Consider the following 15748-nt stretch of genomic DNA (forward strand, 5'->3'; position numbering starts at 1 on the left):
AATTCATGCACATTCTGGAAAGGCAAAGTATGGCTTCTGACCTTACTCTTTCCTTAAGAGAGGACCTTCAACCGACCCATTGCTGTTGTTTAGTCATTTAGTCGTGTCCGACTCTTCGTGACCCCATGGACCAGAGCACGCCAGGCACTCCTGTCTTCCACTGCCTCCCGCAGTTTGGTCAAACTCATGCTGGTAGCTTTGAGAACACTATCCAACCATCTCGTCCTCTGTCGTCCCCTTCTCCTTGTGCCCTCCATCTTTCCCAACATCAGGGTCTTTTCCAGGGAGTCTTCTCTTCTCATGAGGTGGCCAAAGTATTGGAGCCTCAGCTTTACAATCTGACCCATACACCCACACATGTGCCATGGCTGACCTTATATCTCAAATGTTTCCCACCTATGAAGTTTCTACTGTTTGGCAATTACTCCTTTATTATAAAGCCAGCTACCCACAAAGGATTCACATTGCATATCAGAATGCCTGGCTGAGTATCTGAACAAATAAATGTTTCTTCCAAGGATATTGAAACGGATCAATCCTGGTCTACACAAGCTATCGGGAGCAACGCAAACACCATGACGATTTTGCGGTCAGAATGGATCATGGCATCAAAGAAGGCCAAGTACAAACCCAAGGCCGAATGTCATTACTATTGCTGAGCTTTCTCGCATTATACATGGAAGAAAAGCTCATCTCTTTCCAAGTATGAATTATTCAGTGTAAAACTTTTAAACCGGCAATGGTATTCAGCATGCGACGTCCTCCTCTTCCCTTCTGACATTCAGAGACACAGCAAGAAAATCACTTAGGGAAAGATATTTTGACTTAGCGATCTCATTCAGTGCATTATGCTAAATCATTTTGGCAGCACAGGAATACCTATTAGGAATCATTTTCAATTTTGGGGGGATGGAGGAAGTGGCTGGGCATAAGACTTAGCAGCTTTCCGGCTTCGATTTCAGTCAAGCTGAACTGGTGAACAGAAGCGCATTCATAAGCTGATTTCCAAACACTCCGAAAATTTCAGCTGCCGGTAACATAGCTTGCTTGAGCTTTGACTGTCACACATCGCTAGCTCTTAAGCCAACCCGCCTTTGGAAGCAGCAAAGACTGGGGGAGGGAAACAGGAATGCAGATTCTTTCATTTCAGCCTCCCCCAATGGGTTCTGAATACCTGAACAGTTTCTAGTTACTACTGAATCTTGGCTTTCATAATATTACGGCTTTGTAAAAAAATACAGAGATTTGTAGACTATCAATACTAAGGCTACTGAACCTTCACTGAAGACTTGCAAATATTCCCACAAGCTGTTTCTCAAATCGCTTGGAGCGAAGAAAGGATGGTATCACTTTGGGAAGACTTCTTTAAGACATAGTCAATACTTTTGTTATTGTTGACGATGTTAAACAAAGGGGATATAGGGATATAACGAGCCCATTTTAAGTCACCATGCATTGTTTTCATATGGTGTTCCATAAACTCAAGTGAGATATTTGTTGAACTTCTACAGCAGACCTTGCATCTGGGCCCTCTTGTTACTTTCTCTCTGAAAAGGATATCACATCTTTTTAATTTTTTTTAAGAAAGAAACTCAACTCCACATTTCATATAATTCTGAACAGAAGGATGTATCCAATTGTGTGTCTTTCCTCATGAAAGGCTCTTTAGTCAAGGCTTCTGTGAAGAAAAGGGAGAAGAAGGTGATTTTTGTGATTTCCCCCCTTTCTCCAACAGCCTGGACTTGGCAATTTTTCAAGCGGCTGTGAACACACTATACCTTTCAAGTACATTTGAAATGAATTCTTTCCCTCAAAGAATTCCAGGCACTTTACCCCTCACAGAGTTACAAATCCCAGTAACTCTTAACAAACTGCAGTAACCAGAATTCTTTGAGGGAAACAAGGCACTTCAAATGTGCTTTATAAGTATAGTGTGTACACAACCATTCCAAAGGGTCTCCCAACCTCCTGGGGCAGACTTTGATCAAGAGGTGCAGAGCAAAGGGAGAATCAGATAAAAATTGGCTCCCTTCCTCCTTCTGGAAACTTCCGCTGGATTAAAGAGCCTTCCTTGGGCAGAGGGAAACCAGTTGGATACAACCCAGAGATCTTATATAAAGTTTGTGTTAAAAAAAAGAGAGAAGTTTAGAAACCGATTTCTATAGGAAGGTATGCATACATGAATTTTTTAAAAAAGCTAGATGCTTGTGGTATCCAAATAAATCTGTTCCACAATGATGTAAGCTGTTCTCACCTCAATCCAGAATTCTGTGTGGTAGTTACACCCAGGGCCATGTGCAAATAGGCCTCTTGGAAGTCTCCACCATATTTGTGAGCAAAGAAATAGGCGGTGGGGAGGACTATTTCACTGAATTCCTCCCAACAGCTTCTCAGCGATAGGATTCCTTGTTGGTAGGGGCAGTAGCAGTTTCTTTCTTAAGTTGCTGCTGTCGTTGCTGCATATGTGAGAATCAGAGACTGTGCTGGCAGCCTGGCTGCCATTTTACATTCTTCACAACATCCTGGGCTGAGTGTCATTCCAGGACAGCAGAGGGCAGAGGAGATGGGTTATGTGGGGTGGAGTGGAGGTGTTTGCTGCAGATAAATGGTGGAGAATATCTGGAGAAAATCCTGCCCCCCCCTTTTTTTTTTACCAAGAAGGGTGAAGAAAGAAAAGAAAAATCTCAGACATGTTCTCAGCAAACCACAGCAACCTATGTCTCCAGAGGAATTATGGCTCAGCTCTACATCTTTCACTTTAGGAAACTTGCCTGCTTGCTTTAGCTTTATCATCTCAATTGTGTCAAACCATTTCCATGAGAATCCTGTTTCTGCTTGAGTGTGATTCATTTCCATGTTATTATCATTTCTATTCATTAATACTCAGTACTTCCATTCGTATGCTTAAAAAAACAACCCAACAGCTGATTTTTGTAGTTTTGGATCCTGTGCTCTGGGGAGCGTTCCCGAAACACATATTTCCCGTTACTGCAGTTGACTCAGGTCATCTTAGGGTTACTGTATAAGTGCTATAAGTGGAAGTTGTTTCTCTCCAATGCTTGTGGATTCTCCCAGCAAATCTGAAGAATTTTTCACCTGATTGTGCAGCCGTGCTTCCTTTCTGAGGCTATTGCTGCCTAGAAGCCCTCTGTAAATCTCTCTCTTCTTCCATTCTTCGCCATGCCTCATTTTTTAAAATATATTTTTTTTAAAAAACCAGGGCATAGATATACATATTCATCCGACGGCCCCTTCCGCAGCTCGTGTGCACATGAAAGGAAGCAGAAACCTTATATTTTCAGACGGAGGTGTTCGGTGCAGAAAAGGGTTCAAAAGCTCATCTGCTTCTCTGAGCTGTATCCAAATTATGTGTGCTGCCTGAATCTGAAAATGGAATCAGCTGGAAATGTGCCTTTTTGATGAGATGCTTTGTGAGCTCTTGCAGGCCTAAGCTGTAAATACGGTGAGATGATCCTTTCGCACAGTATTTTGCCACTGCCTGAATTGGTAATGTATTGGGAACTTCATATCCTGGTACTTTGGAATATATTGGTGTCATAACAGTATCCAGTATTTTAATGCACTTTGGAGATGGATTCTACTTTCAGAGAGAGCGCCCATCAGCTTCTCAGTGGGCCATGAGCATCATCTTGCTGTGCTGTGGCAGCAGGATCCGTGAGAAGCCTTACTGGAAGCATAGCGGTAATGTGCCTTCTGCCATGCTCCTTATTTGCACCCAGCTGCCATCATTCTGCACAGGCATGTGCTACATTCTTTATATTCATCTATTGAAATCTTTCTAACCTGTGCAAGATCATCTCAGCAAAGGCTACAATAACAAAAGAAGCCCGGAACACCTAAAGTTGTAAAACATAACAATCCATAATAGACATGTTCAACATCCAATCTTAAATACCCAGCACCAGGAAACAGAAAATCGTCTAGTTATGAGCAAAGCTCAACATGTCCCAGATTCCTGTGTAAACAACCAGGGTTCAACTGGGTCCTATTCAGCTTAAATGTTGAGCACTAGCAAACAGCACAAAGATATCACATGCTTGTGAACTGCTGTCAACATGGCCCAAATGCCAGAGCAAGAAGCCAAGTTTTAAGTTGATGCTGAAAAATAGCCAATCTCGCTGCCCCAGAGCAGAAGGTGTTCCATAACCATTGTTTTGACAGGCTGTATTCCAGGGGTAGAGCATCTACTTTAAATGCAGAAGGTTCCAGATTCAAACCCTTCCATCTTCAGGTGTGGCTGGGAGACAGGGCTTTTTATTAGCCGGAACTCTCCAGAGCTCAGTTCTGGCACCTCTCGGGTGGGCGCTATTGTCGCTATAAGAGAACGAGGGAGGCATTTGTGGTGAGTTCCAGCACTTCTTTTTCTTGAAAAATAGCACCACTGGGAGAAACCCCACTCTGAAAACCTGGAGAACCTCTTCCACTCCGTGTAGACAATACTGAACTAAATTGATCAATTGTATGACTCGGTATTAGGCAGTTTCCTAACCAGGACAGGCTGTCTACCATGTCTCCACATAATACACATCACCCTGAACACAGAGGAAAAATCCCACCACCAGCAGCTTGTTGTTGTTTAGTCGTTTAGTCATGTCCGACTCTTCGTGACCCCATGGACCAGAGCACGCCAGGCACTCCTGTCTTCCACTGCCTCCCGCAGTTTGGTCAAACTCATGCTGGTAGCTTCGAGAACACTATCCAACCATCTCGTCCTCTGTCGTCCCCTTCTCCTTGTGCCCTCCATCTTTCCCAGCATCAGGGTCTTTTCCAGGGAGTCTTCTCTTCTCATGAGGTGGCCAAAGTATTGGAGCCTCAGCTTCACGATCTGTCCTTCCAGTGAGCACTCAGGGCTGATTTCCTTCAGAATGGATAGGTTTGATCTTCTTGCAGTCCATGGGACTCTCAAGAGTCTCCTTCAGCACCATTCAAAAGCATCAATTCTTCGGCGATCAGCCTTCTTTATGGTCCAGCTCTCACTTCCATACATCACGACTGGGAAAACCATTGCTTTAACTATACGGACCTTTGTTGGCAAGGTGATGTCTCTGCTTCTTAAGATGCTGTCTAGATTTGTCATCGCCTTTCTCCTAAGAAGCAGGCGTTTTTTAATTTCGTGACTGCTATCGTATCCTAATTCTCAAGTAGGAAGCTTTCATAAATTTCAGGAGATGGACTGAGGATGTTTCTGAGGAGTCAGTGATATCAAGAGCTATTGGTTACGGAGTCACTCATGGGAGGAGGAAGTTTTGGGTTCCTTGGGTTGATTTGTCCTCCCCACTCCATCTTCTATGGAGGTCTCTGTAGGCCAGGCTTCCTTAGAGGCCTCTTCCAGAGACAGAAACAAATGAGGGTCTCCATGAGTCCCAGGATGACATCAATGCCGTCACCAAATTTGGTTCCTGGACCATGACGCACCACCTCTATTAAGTGGGCAGGCCATTGCTAACACCGAGTGTTCAGCAGACAGTGCTGATTGCTTGAAGATACTGTGTAAAAAAAAGAGAGAGGCCTATTTGAAGGTGGTCTTTGAGGGAGAAGAGCCATTCCCTTCAGATAGCATGCTCTCTTCCTCCCCTATTTCCAGAGCAAAGGAGATAAAGGAGACTTCAGAGAACAGATAATCCACGAATCCCTTTCTTTTAGTAAAGCTTGGACTAGTGACTGTACAAAAGGCCAATGGATTAAATAATTGGGGAACTCAGACCTCGCCGCCATTAGTAATAGCTGCTGGAGCTGAGAGGGTGAGATAATTGTAAGAGAGCAGCTATAAAGGACCCGATCACAGGAAATTAAAATGAATCAGCTATATAAGTCACAGCTGTTTCTAAATTGCCAGTGATTCCCCCCACCCGCAAAAAAAAAAAAGACTCCTTGCCTATTATTTTTCTGTTAAACTAATTATTTTGTATTGATTTTCTTCTGAGGGGAAAAATTGCCAAACATGACCCAGAGTACAGTATGCTACGCTTCGGTGTCCTGTAACTTTGCAAATGTGAAGCTGCCGTTGAGGGCTGGGAACAGGTGAGGCTGAGAGGGGGGAAATGGGCAATGGCAAGGACTTCTGAGGCTCATGTGACATTTGCTGCAGGAGGAAGCTGCCTTATACTGAACCAGACCCTCAGCCCATCTAAGCACAGTATTATCTACACTGACTGGCAGCATCTCTCCCAGATTCGAGGCAGGTGTCTATTGTCAGTAATACACAGATAGAAGCAGCAAATATTTAAAAGGATGGTGGGCAGGAGGAGTGGGCAGGGGCTGCCTGGTTGGAGTCAGCCAGACCCTGACAGGGGGAGGAGGAAAGAGAAGGGGAGTCAGGAGCGAGGGGGAGACCGGGGAAAGCGGGGGAATAAAAGGGGCAGGAGAGGAGGACAAGGGGGTGGTTGAACCTAGAGCAGAAAATCCCAGAAGCACCTCTCAGGTAGAAAACCCAAACCAAACCATAATTAGGGAAGCTTTTAATGTTTAACAGATTACTGTATTTTAATACTTTGTTGGAAGCCGCCCAGAGTGGCTGGGGAAACCCAGCCAGATGGGCGGGGTATAAATAATAAATTATTATTATTATTATAAATAAATGAGGAGGTGGAGGAGGGAGCCAGAGAGAGACAGAAAGAGACAGAGGAAAGAAAAGGGGAGCAAGCGAGCGAGGCAGAGAAAGGGGGGGGGGTAGGCTGGCAGCAAAGCAGGACAAGATGAGGACAGGTGGAAAAACTCCAGACAGCAAGTGGTGGCAGCAGTGGCTCAAAGCTTTCAGAATAGCTGACCTGGCGGCTGGCAAAAGTGCTCTTGTGCTCAGATTCTGCTTCTGGTTCGCCACTGTGAGAGAAGGATAGTGAACTAGGTGAGCCACTGGCCTGATGCAGAAGGCTGTTCTTATGTCTGCTGAAGTGGGGCAATTTGTTCTGCATGTATTTCAACGAGCTACTTTGCTTGTATATATATAAACGGTTGACTGGGCTTCTGGAAACTCCAGCCAACATCTGTCTCAAGAAGCATTTTACCGAAGAAGTCCTTGAGCTCCAGAACAATCTCAGACACAGGCAAAGCGAAAGAGCCACCCCTCCAGACCCTGCCAGCATTAATCCCTTTATCAGCAATTTGTCTTTGGTCAGTGGTGACTTGTTGCTAACTTCTTTGCCAATGAACCGCTGTCAAGGACACAAAACTGCAAAACTGCCCTACCAGCCAAACTAAGTAAACAAGCCTGTCGTGGGTGCCAGCCAGCTCCTTTGCAGCAAAGCGCAAAGGCGTTTTGTCTCCGCAAAGAGGAAAGACTAAGCGTAAGCAATCACTTAAGGGCCAATGTTTTTTGCATGTTTCGGAGGAAAAGGTTTGTCAGAAGCACTCTCTGGGCCAGCCAGCCAAAGCCAGCCAGCTAGCCAGCCAAGGATTCGAGGAGAGCAGTGCAGCGGCAAAAGCGCTGATGGAGATGCAAAGGGACAGATGGGCTGGAGGGCAATTAGATGGCAGGACGGTATGTAAAATGCCAAGAAAGCTCTACGTTTGCAGGCAGATCAGAGGTGTAAAGGGCAGGCACGCGACTGCAAAGCATATAGCATTTAATAATAGAAAGCTTTCCTCTATACTTCTCGAGCTGATTTGCTTTGCTTTGCTACTCCAGGCGAAAAATGAAAGGCAGCGTTTTGGTTGACAGTGCAGCCAGCAGTAGATGAAGTCACAGCCAACCACATTTGGTCAGGTGATGACATCATCACCAAGGGCCGCTGAGAGCAATGGCATTAAGAGTAAGAGAATGATTTCAACAGTTGTGCTGGGGTGGGGTGGGAAAATAACCCCGGGCAGCGAAGGTGATTTTCCAACACCCTTTAAAAGGCTATTGAAAAACAACTGTGTAGCATCAGATTATTATTATGACAATTATCTCGACTGGGTATTGTTACTTCTGGTTTATGCAGTTGTTTTAAATAGTGAAATCTAATGGTTCGAAATATTTTTGAATTTGCAATTTGTGTATATGGCAAAGAGCATATGTGTGTATGGATTCGTACATAAGTGGCCACTGAAGATGACATTTTGCATACCCTCTAACATTTCTCCGCTGAAAATAGGCACGTCCCATTCCATAGTGACAATTTTACTATTTATACCCCACACATCTTCCTGAGTTGCCCAGCCACTCTGGGCGGATTCCAACATATGTAAAAACATAATAAAACATCAAACATTTTTTAAAAACCTCCCCTATACAGGATTGGCTTCAGATGGTTCGGGGGTCGGATAATGCCATACCCTCCAACATTTCTCCAGTGAAAATAGGGACATCCTAAGGAAAAGTGGGACATTCTGGGATCAAATCAGAAACTGGGACAGCTTCTCTAAATCAGGGACGTCCCTGGAAAATAGGGACACTTGGAGGGTCTGCTTTTGGTCAAAATGTGTTTGGATTGACTGTATCAGGGAAAGATATTTTAGCTACAGTTTGTTTGATTTTTATTTTGATTTTTTAAAATATTTGCATTGGTGTTATAAATTGGCATTACCAAATCAGTGGTATATCATTTTAATGTTTCCAATCCCAATATATTTATTACACGGTGCAGTGGGCACTGACTATAGATGCATAAGGCATACACTGTTTTTGTTACAATATTCCCCTCCCCTCCCCCCGCATTATATAGGATCATTTCATTGATTTCACCTGATCACAGCCTCCCAGCGGCAGTAAAATCAACTCACGGTTGATGTGAATGGGATGTCCTAACAACCATTTGGCCAGCAGCCCTCGAAGAATGTCCTTGTGGAGGACAGGGTACATTACTCATGCCAAAGATGAGATAGCCACGCTCAGAGACAGAATGCTGCTATAGAATGCAAAATGCTCAGTATAAAATCACATGGAAAGGCAGTTGCCTTCATATAAGTGGAAGGGTAAATGTTGAACCACCCCACAAAACCCTGTTCTGCCCCCAGCTGGCCTCCTACCTGCCTGCCTTCATATTTACAGCCAGACCAGGGAGGGGCACAGCCTATTGTGCTATTCCTATTCCTGCTCCTTAGTCACAGAGTTTGTCATGGACTGGTTGGGTGTAGAAGAGGGGTGGGAGGCACCCACTGGGGGAGGGGAAAGGGAAGAAGGCTCAGAGCCCGGGGATTGGTGGTGGGATGACAATGAGGGAGAAGAGGGAGTAGACTAAGAAGAGGAGGTGTCAGAAACTGAAGAGGTGACAGGGTTTAGTGAGCAGGGTGGTGCTGGGGCATAGAGCAGACCAGAATCAGTCAGAAGTGAAGGCTGGAGAGGAGGGAATCCAAGAGGCAGAGATGAGTCAGGCTGGTGAAGAAGCCAGGCTGTCTCCCTGTCCTGCTGTGACCAGCAGCCCTCTCCCCCACCTCGATCTCCCAGAACCCAAAGAGGTATGAAGAGGGTGGAGCAAAGGCAGGTAAGACAAAGGAGCCTCAGATTGCTTAGGAAGGAACTAGGGTAGGAGGAGCCTTAGAGAAGCTGAGGGAAGGAAGGGACCTTCAGTTCCCTCTTTGGGACAAGTTCTACTGGGAAGAGCTGCTGTGCTCTGTAGGCCTGGCCTCCTGAGCTGCCTTGTTTTTTTTTAATAAAGAGCTAACTTCATTGAAGGTGTGTGAGTTATTGCTGACCTGCTCCTGGCACCTGGCAATTGCCCTTGTAGAGTTCAGCAGGGAGGAATCTGAGCTCTGCTTATCATTGATTGTTGGTCTCCCTGTCTTCCGTACCCATCCACCTCAGTCCCAATGGGTGCTATCCCCCACTGCCTGCATACCTTTTGTTTTGTTTTCTGGCCACCCAGAAGCATCCAACTGGGCAGCATTAGAAACAGGATGCTGGACTTTGTGGGTTCAGACTTCCACAATCCCTGGATCCAGCAAGTGTTAGATCAAGGCTTGGGTTGTTAAACTGACTAGCAGGTCTTTCTAATCCCAGGATCCGGCAAGTGTTAACAGCTAATTAAACCAGGCTAACCTCCTGTGTTGAGGTGAGACCCTATGTGATAGAACATTAAGAGAACAAAGGATTAAAAGCCAGAGAATAGATTAGAGAGGTTAGAGATTAGGAATGATGTGACCTAGAAGTAAAGCAGCAAATTGGAAACCCAGAGAGACAGAGCACAATGTTTGAGATCTGTTCAGTAACCCAAGGCTGTGGCTATGGGAGAAACAAGATCCTTTTAGAGTGTCAGTGCTTGGAACCCCTCCATTGTATGCGCAGGTTGTATATCAGGTACAGTGGTACCTCGGGTTACATACGCTTCAGGTTACATACGCTTCAGGTTACAGACTCTGCAAACCCAGAAATAGTGCTTCAGGTTAAGAACTTTGCTTCAGGATGAGAACAGAAATCGTGCTCCAGCAGCGCAGCGGCAGCAGGAGGCCCCATTAGCTAAAGTGTTGCTTCAGGTTAAGAACAGTTTCAGGTCAAGAACGGACCTCCGGAATGAATTAAGTACTTAACCTGAGGTACCACTGTATAAATAAACCATATATCCTAAAGACACCACAGTCTTCACTGGACCTCATTCCCAAAAGGAATCCTGGGTTAGCGCCCGGAACCCCTGAAATCTCACACAACTCAGAGATTGAGGGGGGTGTGTGCAACAATATATTATTGAAGGCAGGGTCAGGGTTTCCGTAGCCACCAAGATGTTGTTGGACTTCAACTCCCATCATCCCCTGACCACTGGCCATGCTGAGTGGGGGCTGATGGGAGTTGGAGTCCAACAACCTCTGGAGGGCCCCAGCTTTTCCCTTCCAGTTCAAAGGTGAACCCACGAAGAGGTATGGTGGGTGTGGCCCTAAATGCCATGTAGTTTTCGTACATCATCAATGTGCTAAGTAATCTGTTGGCCTCTTCCAGACCGCAGCTGTACTTAAGGGGTGTGCGTGAGAGAAACAGAAAAAGGAGAACAAGAGAGAAGCTAATTACCAAGCGAGTCTCTTAATGCTTATTTTAATCATACTGACTACCCCTTCTTGGCAGCCACAGCCATTAGACAGCAGAGGCAGGAGGCAAGCTATCACAGCAAAATGGTGATGATGCTGGGAATTGGGCTCGGGAGTACAATTTGACTTGTCAGTTTATATAGACATAAAGCTTCATTGTTGTGCACAGACACAACTGGCTTTTAAAGAGTCTATTTCCCTCCTGATGATGTGGAAATCTGCTAGGCAGTCGCCCGCCCACTGTTCTGAACCCTTCTCATTTACCAGGCGGCATTTCTCTTGTATGTAAAGAGGACTCGCACAGGCACACAGACACACACACACTCCTAAATTGGGGTAATAATCTTGAGGATGTGATAGGAGAAGTCTTCTGGAAACATCTCTCTCTCTCTGGATGATATACTGGATTTCCAAGCTCCTTGGAACCTGTGAATTCCAAAGCCTTGGCAGCTCAAAACAGGGAATGGAGGGAAGGAAGTGTGCAGGGCTCCTGAGGAAGAATTTGAAGAAGAAACAATATAGATATATGCCTGCAGCAAAGCATGCTGGGTTGAAGAAGCAGCATCCACTCTAATGCTTGCCCAAGAGAAAGTGGCCATTACTTGTTTCGACTCCTCTGGATGACCTGTTTATTGAGTACAGTGGTACCTCAGGTTACAAACACTTCGGGTTACAGACTCCACTAACCCGGAAGTAGTACCTCAGGTTAAGAACGTTACCTCAGGATGAGAACAGAAATCGCGCGGCAGCGGCAGGCCCCATTAGCTAAAGTGGTTCCTCAGGTTAAGAATGGTTTCAGGTTAAGAACAGACCTCCGGAACAAATTAAGTTTGTAACCAGAGGTACCACTGTATTTACCCCAATTTACTTGCACAGATCTTAAGTCGAAGTCTTTATGCCCAGTCTTTATAGAGTATGGTGGAACCTCGGTTGTAGAACGCTTTGGAAGTTGAACGTTTTGGCTTTCAAATGCCGACAAGCCGAAAGTGAATGCTTCCATTTTCAAACGTGCCTTGGAAGTCGAACGCCTTCCGAGGTGCATGTCTTCATTTTTCTCAATGGAACTTGCTGTAATTAATCTTCCCAGTAATTAATTATGTATCCCACACTTTATAGTGCAATTTCTCCATCACCTTCCTAACTGCAGAAAATCTTGTGTGTGTGTGTGTGTGTGTGTGTGTGAGAGAGAGAGAATTTATTGCGCAGCAGCAATTTAATCCACTTTAACTCTGCAAACTGAAACCTCTGGTATGCACTTGAATCTCTCTCACATAACACTGATAGTCTGGAGGCAACCTTTGTCCCAGCATGCATTGCTGCAATCTGTTATTTATTGCACCTGGCACAGTCTAACCTATTTAAGTCTGCAAAACACGCCCCCCCTTAAGATTGTTATAAACTGCTGACGAGGGCTTCCATTTATTGTTTACTTATTTACTGTACTGTATGTATTACTCACTCAACACCTAATGTTCTCTGAGTGATGTACAGCATTCAATAAAAATAATAAAAACTAGAGAATGCAAAATACAATTCTTAAAAGCAGCTTTTAAAAAATCAATATAAAACAGGGTGAAAACAAAAACGGTATCAACTTAAATTCAGAGCCTAAAATATCCACGGAGTAAAACAGATGCAACGGATCAGATTAAAAGTCCTATGGGAGTCAAAAGGCCTTTGCTTGACACAGAAATAAGTACCTAGGCCACATTTAAATCACTGTTATACCACTTTAACAGCCATGGCTCCCCCTAAGCATCATGGGAAACTGAGAGTTGTCCAGAGACCCCCATTTCCCATCACAGAGCGACAGTTCCCAGGAATCAGTCTTTCTTCCCAAGGAACTCTGGATATGATCTCTCTGTGAAAGGAATAGGGGTCTCTGGACAACTCCCAGCAACTTTAACAAGCTACAGTTCCCAGGATGCTTTGGGTGAAGTCATGATAGTGGTGCTTTTGATGTATGATGTGGATGTGGCCCTCTGAGGCCTCTCTGGAGAAGGCATTCCATAAATGAGAAGCCACTGTTGACATACCGTCCAACATGAAAATAAGGACTCCCCATTCCATAATTAGAATTTTACTATTTATACCCCACACATTTTACTGGGTTGCCCAAGCCTCTCTGGGAAGCTTCTAACATATATAAAAACATACAAAAACATTAAACAATTAGAAAGCTTCCCTATACAGGGTTGCCTTCAGACGGCTTGGGGGTTGGATAATTCCATAGCCTCCCAACATTTCTTCAGTGAAAATAGGGGTGTTCTAAGGGAAAGTGAGGGATGTGGGTGGCGCTGTGGGTTAAACCACAGAGCCTAGGACTTGCCAATCAGAAGGTCGGCGGTTCGAATCCCCGCGACGGGGTGAGCTCCCGTTGCTCGGTCCCTGCTCCTGCCAACCTAGCAGTTCAAAAGCACTTCAAAGTGCAAGTAGATAAATAGGTACAGCTCCGGCGGGAAGGTAAACGGCGTTTCTGTGCGCTACTCTGGTTCGAGAGAAGCGGCTTAGTCATGCTGGCCGCATGACCCGGAAGCTGTACGCCAGCTCCCTCGAGCAGTAAAGCGAGATGAGCGCCGCAACCCCAGAGTCGGCCACGACTGGACCTAATGGTCAGGGGTCCCTTTACCTTTACTAAGGGAAAGTGGGACATTCTGGGATCAAATAAGAAATGGCTTCTCTAAATCTAGGACATCACTGGGGCACTTGGAGGGTCTGTTCTGAGAAGACTTTCTTTTCTGGCTATCTGCCCAGCAACATCCCCCCCCCTACATTTTTTTCTTTTTACCCATTTCTGCTTTGTTTTTGTTTGTTTAAAATCTAGCCTGAAGAAGAGTAAATTCAAAAACTTGCACCTTACATCATGACCCCCCCCCCTTTTCCAGGTTCTAAGAAAGGCATTGCTTTATTTTCTATCTATGAAATTTGTTTAATGCCACCTCCCCCAATTTGGCACTTTTCAGAAGTTTTGGACTACGACACCTAACTGTTCCCTCACCAGCTTTGCCAACAGTGAAGCATTATGGAAGTTGTAGTCCAAACCTTCAGGAGCAGTGGTCCCCAGTAACTCACCCAGGTGGTCTATGTCACCATTCACAAAACAGAAACTACCTTAGAGATATCAAACTTTTCAAAAGTAGGGGCTTCATGGCTTGGCTTTTGAAAAAACAAGGGATCCACAGGACTTAGCTAATTGGGAACTACTGATCTACAGAACACCAAGTTGGGGAAAGGCTGCTTTAACAGACCAGCTCAACTGCTTGTGCATTTTGCATATTATTTAGAAAATAGAACTTGTCCTCCAGAGATGGATTAATATCCAGTTTATACAGATCTGAATGATTTCAAAAGTGAACAAGCGGCTCTCGCTTTCTTTGAATGCTGGCATCACTTTAATTAATTGCTGGTTATGTCCAGCTCTCTCGCTCTCTCATTCTCTCAATATAAAGATCAAACACAGAACTTTAAAAAAAAAAATCACTGCCAGTAGTTGTTTGAAGCTCAGCCTGTCCAGGTGGCAGTGGCGGTCGTTTGTTTGGATTTGATTTAAGTTCACATACGTCTAAATATCACTTTTTGCTTTCTTATCTGATATCTGAACCTGAAAGTGGGACATAGGGTGCTTTGTGGCAGTCCAGCTGCTTTTGTGCATGTCAGAAGCCAATGCTTTGTGCGATTTCAGAGTTCTTTGCTGTCTCCGGAACCAAAACTTCCCACAAAAGCCAGCTTTGAAAACCTTTCCAATCTCTTCAAACTTTCTAGTTAGAGCTAAGGTAGAAGAAGGGTAGCCAACATGGCTGCCCTCTAGCTGTTGTTGGACTACAGTTCTCATCATCCCTGGCTGTTGGGCCATGCTGGTTGGGGCTGATGGGAGTTGGAGTCCAAAAACATCTGGAGGGCAGCCATGTTGGCTACCCTTCTATATGCATGAGGAAGGCACTTGCTATGTATTGAGTTCTTTCATGGGGTTTGAACCCCATACTCAGGGGAAGAAGAGAGGGGCACATGGACCTCCTCTTTGAAGCAGCTGTATCTACTACCACATCCTGGTCCCCAGTCTGATTTCTCTCTGTCTCTTGGGGTGGAGACAGGGCAGCAAGAAGTAAGAGGATTTGTCAGGCCCTTCAGGCATTCTTTTCAACCCTTTGAGGTGTTCCAGCATCGAAATTATGTGCTGTGTTTGAATAAACGTTCACAAACTTTTTACTGGTAATATGCAGATAGATAAATTAAGGATCCATACAATGTTATAATATGGAGAGAATAATATGTGTTGAGAAACCAGAGAGAGGAGCTGAAGGAAGTCTGGGGGGTGGGGTGGGAGCGTGGGTTTTTCCTTTTTGGGGAGGAGGGAGGGAAAAATATGGGGGGAAGGAAGATGGTGTATGTTTGATAAATGGTTATGTTGAAATTCCTAATAAAAAATATATTTTTTTAAAAAGAAAATTGTGTGCTGCGAGGTGGCCAAATTCATTTTCAGGTGAGCTTAAGGCTCCGGGCCCATTTCTAGTACACTCCACCCATTGTAAAACCCTCACAGGCCCCATCCGATTTTAATTGCAAAGCTTTGGTTGGCATCCGTCTGTCTTGAGAGACGATGGAATGCATCTCTGGGGGTGAAGTCAAACTGCTGTGTTAGCTTTAAGGGGGTGCTTGTGGTTCGAGGACCCGATCCCCCCCCCCAAAGTGGAATGAATACACAAGGACACGTGATATAAGGTTAATGGGCAAGAAAAGGCCACAACTTTATTGATTACAGCAAGTGAAAAGGTATTGGCTTAGGCATTGGATTACG

General features: G+C 44.9%; 1 protein-coding gene across 1 annotated transcript in view; it reads left to right on the forward strand.

Annotated features, from left to right (window-relative positions):
- Positions 1–15748, forward strand: part of FHIT (fragile histidine triad diadenosine triphosphatase) — a 1046044-nt gene that overhangs the window by 918538 nt on the left and 111758 nt on the right. The window lies entirely within an intron of this gene.

Source organism: Podarcis raffonei, chromosome 2, assembly GCF_027172205.1.
Source record: "Podarcis raffonei isolate rPodRaf1 chromosome 2, rPodRaf1.pri, whole genome shotgun sequence".
NCBI classification, from domain to species: domain Eukaryota; kingdom Metazoa; phylum Chordata; class Lepidosauria; order Squamata; family Lacertidae; genus Podarcis; species Podarcis raffonei.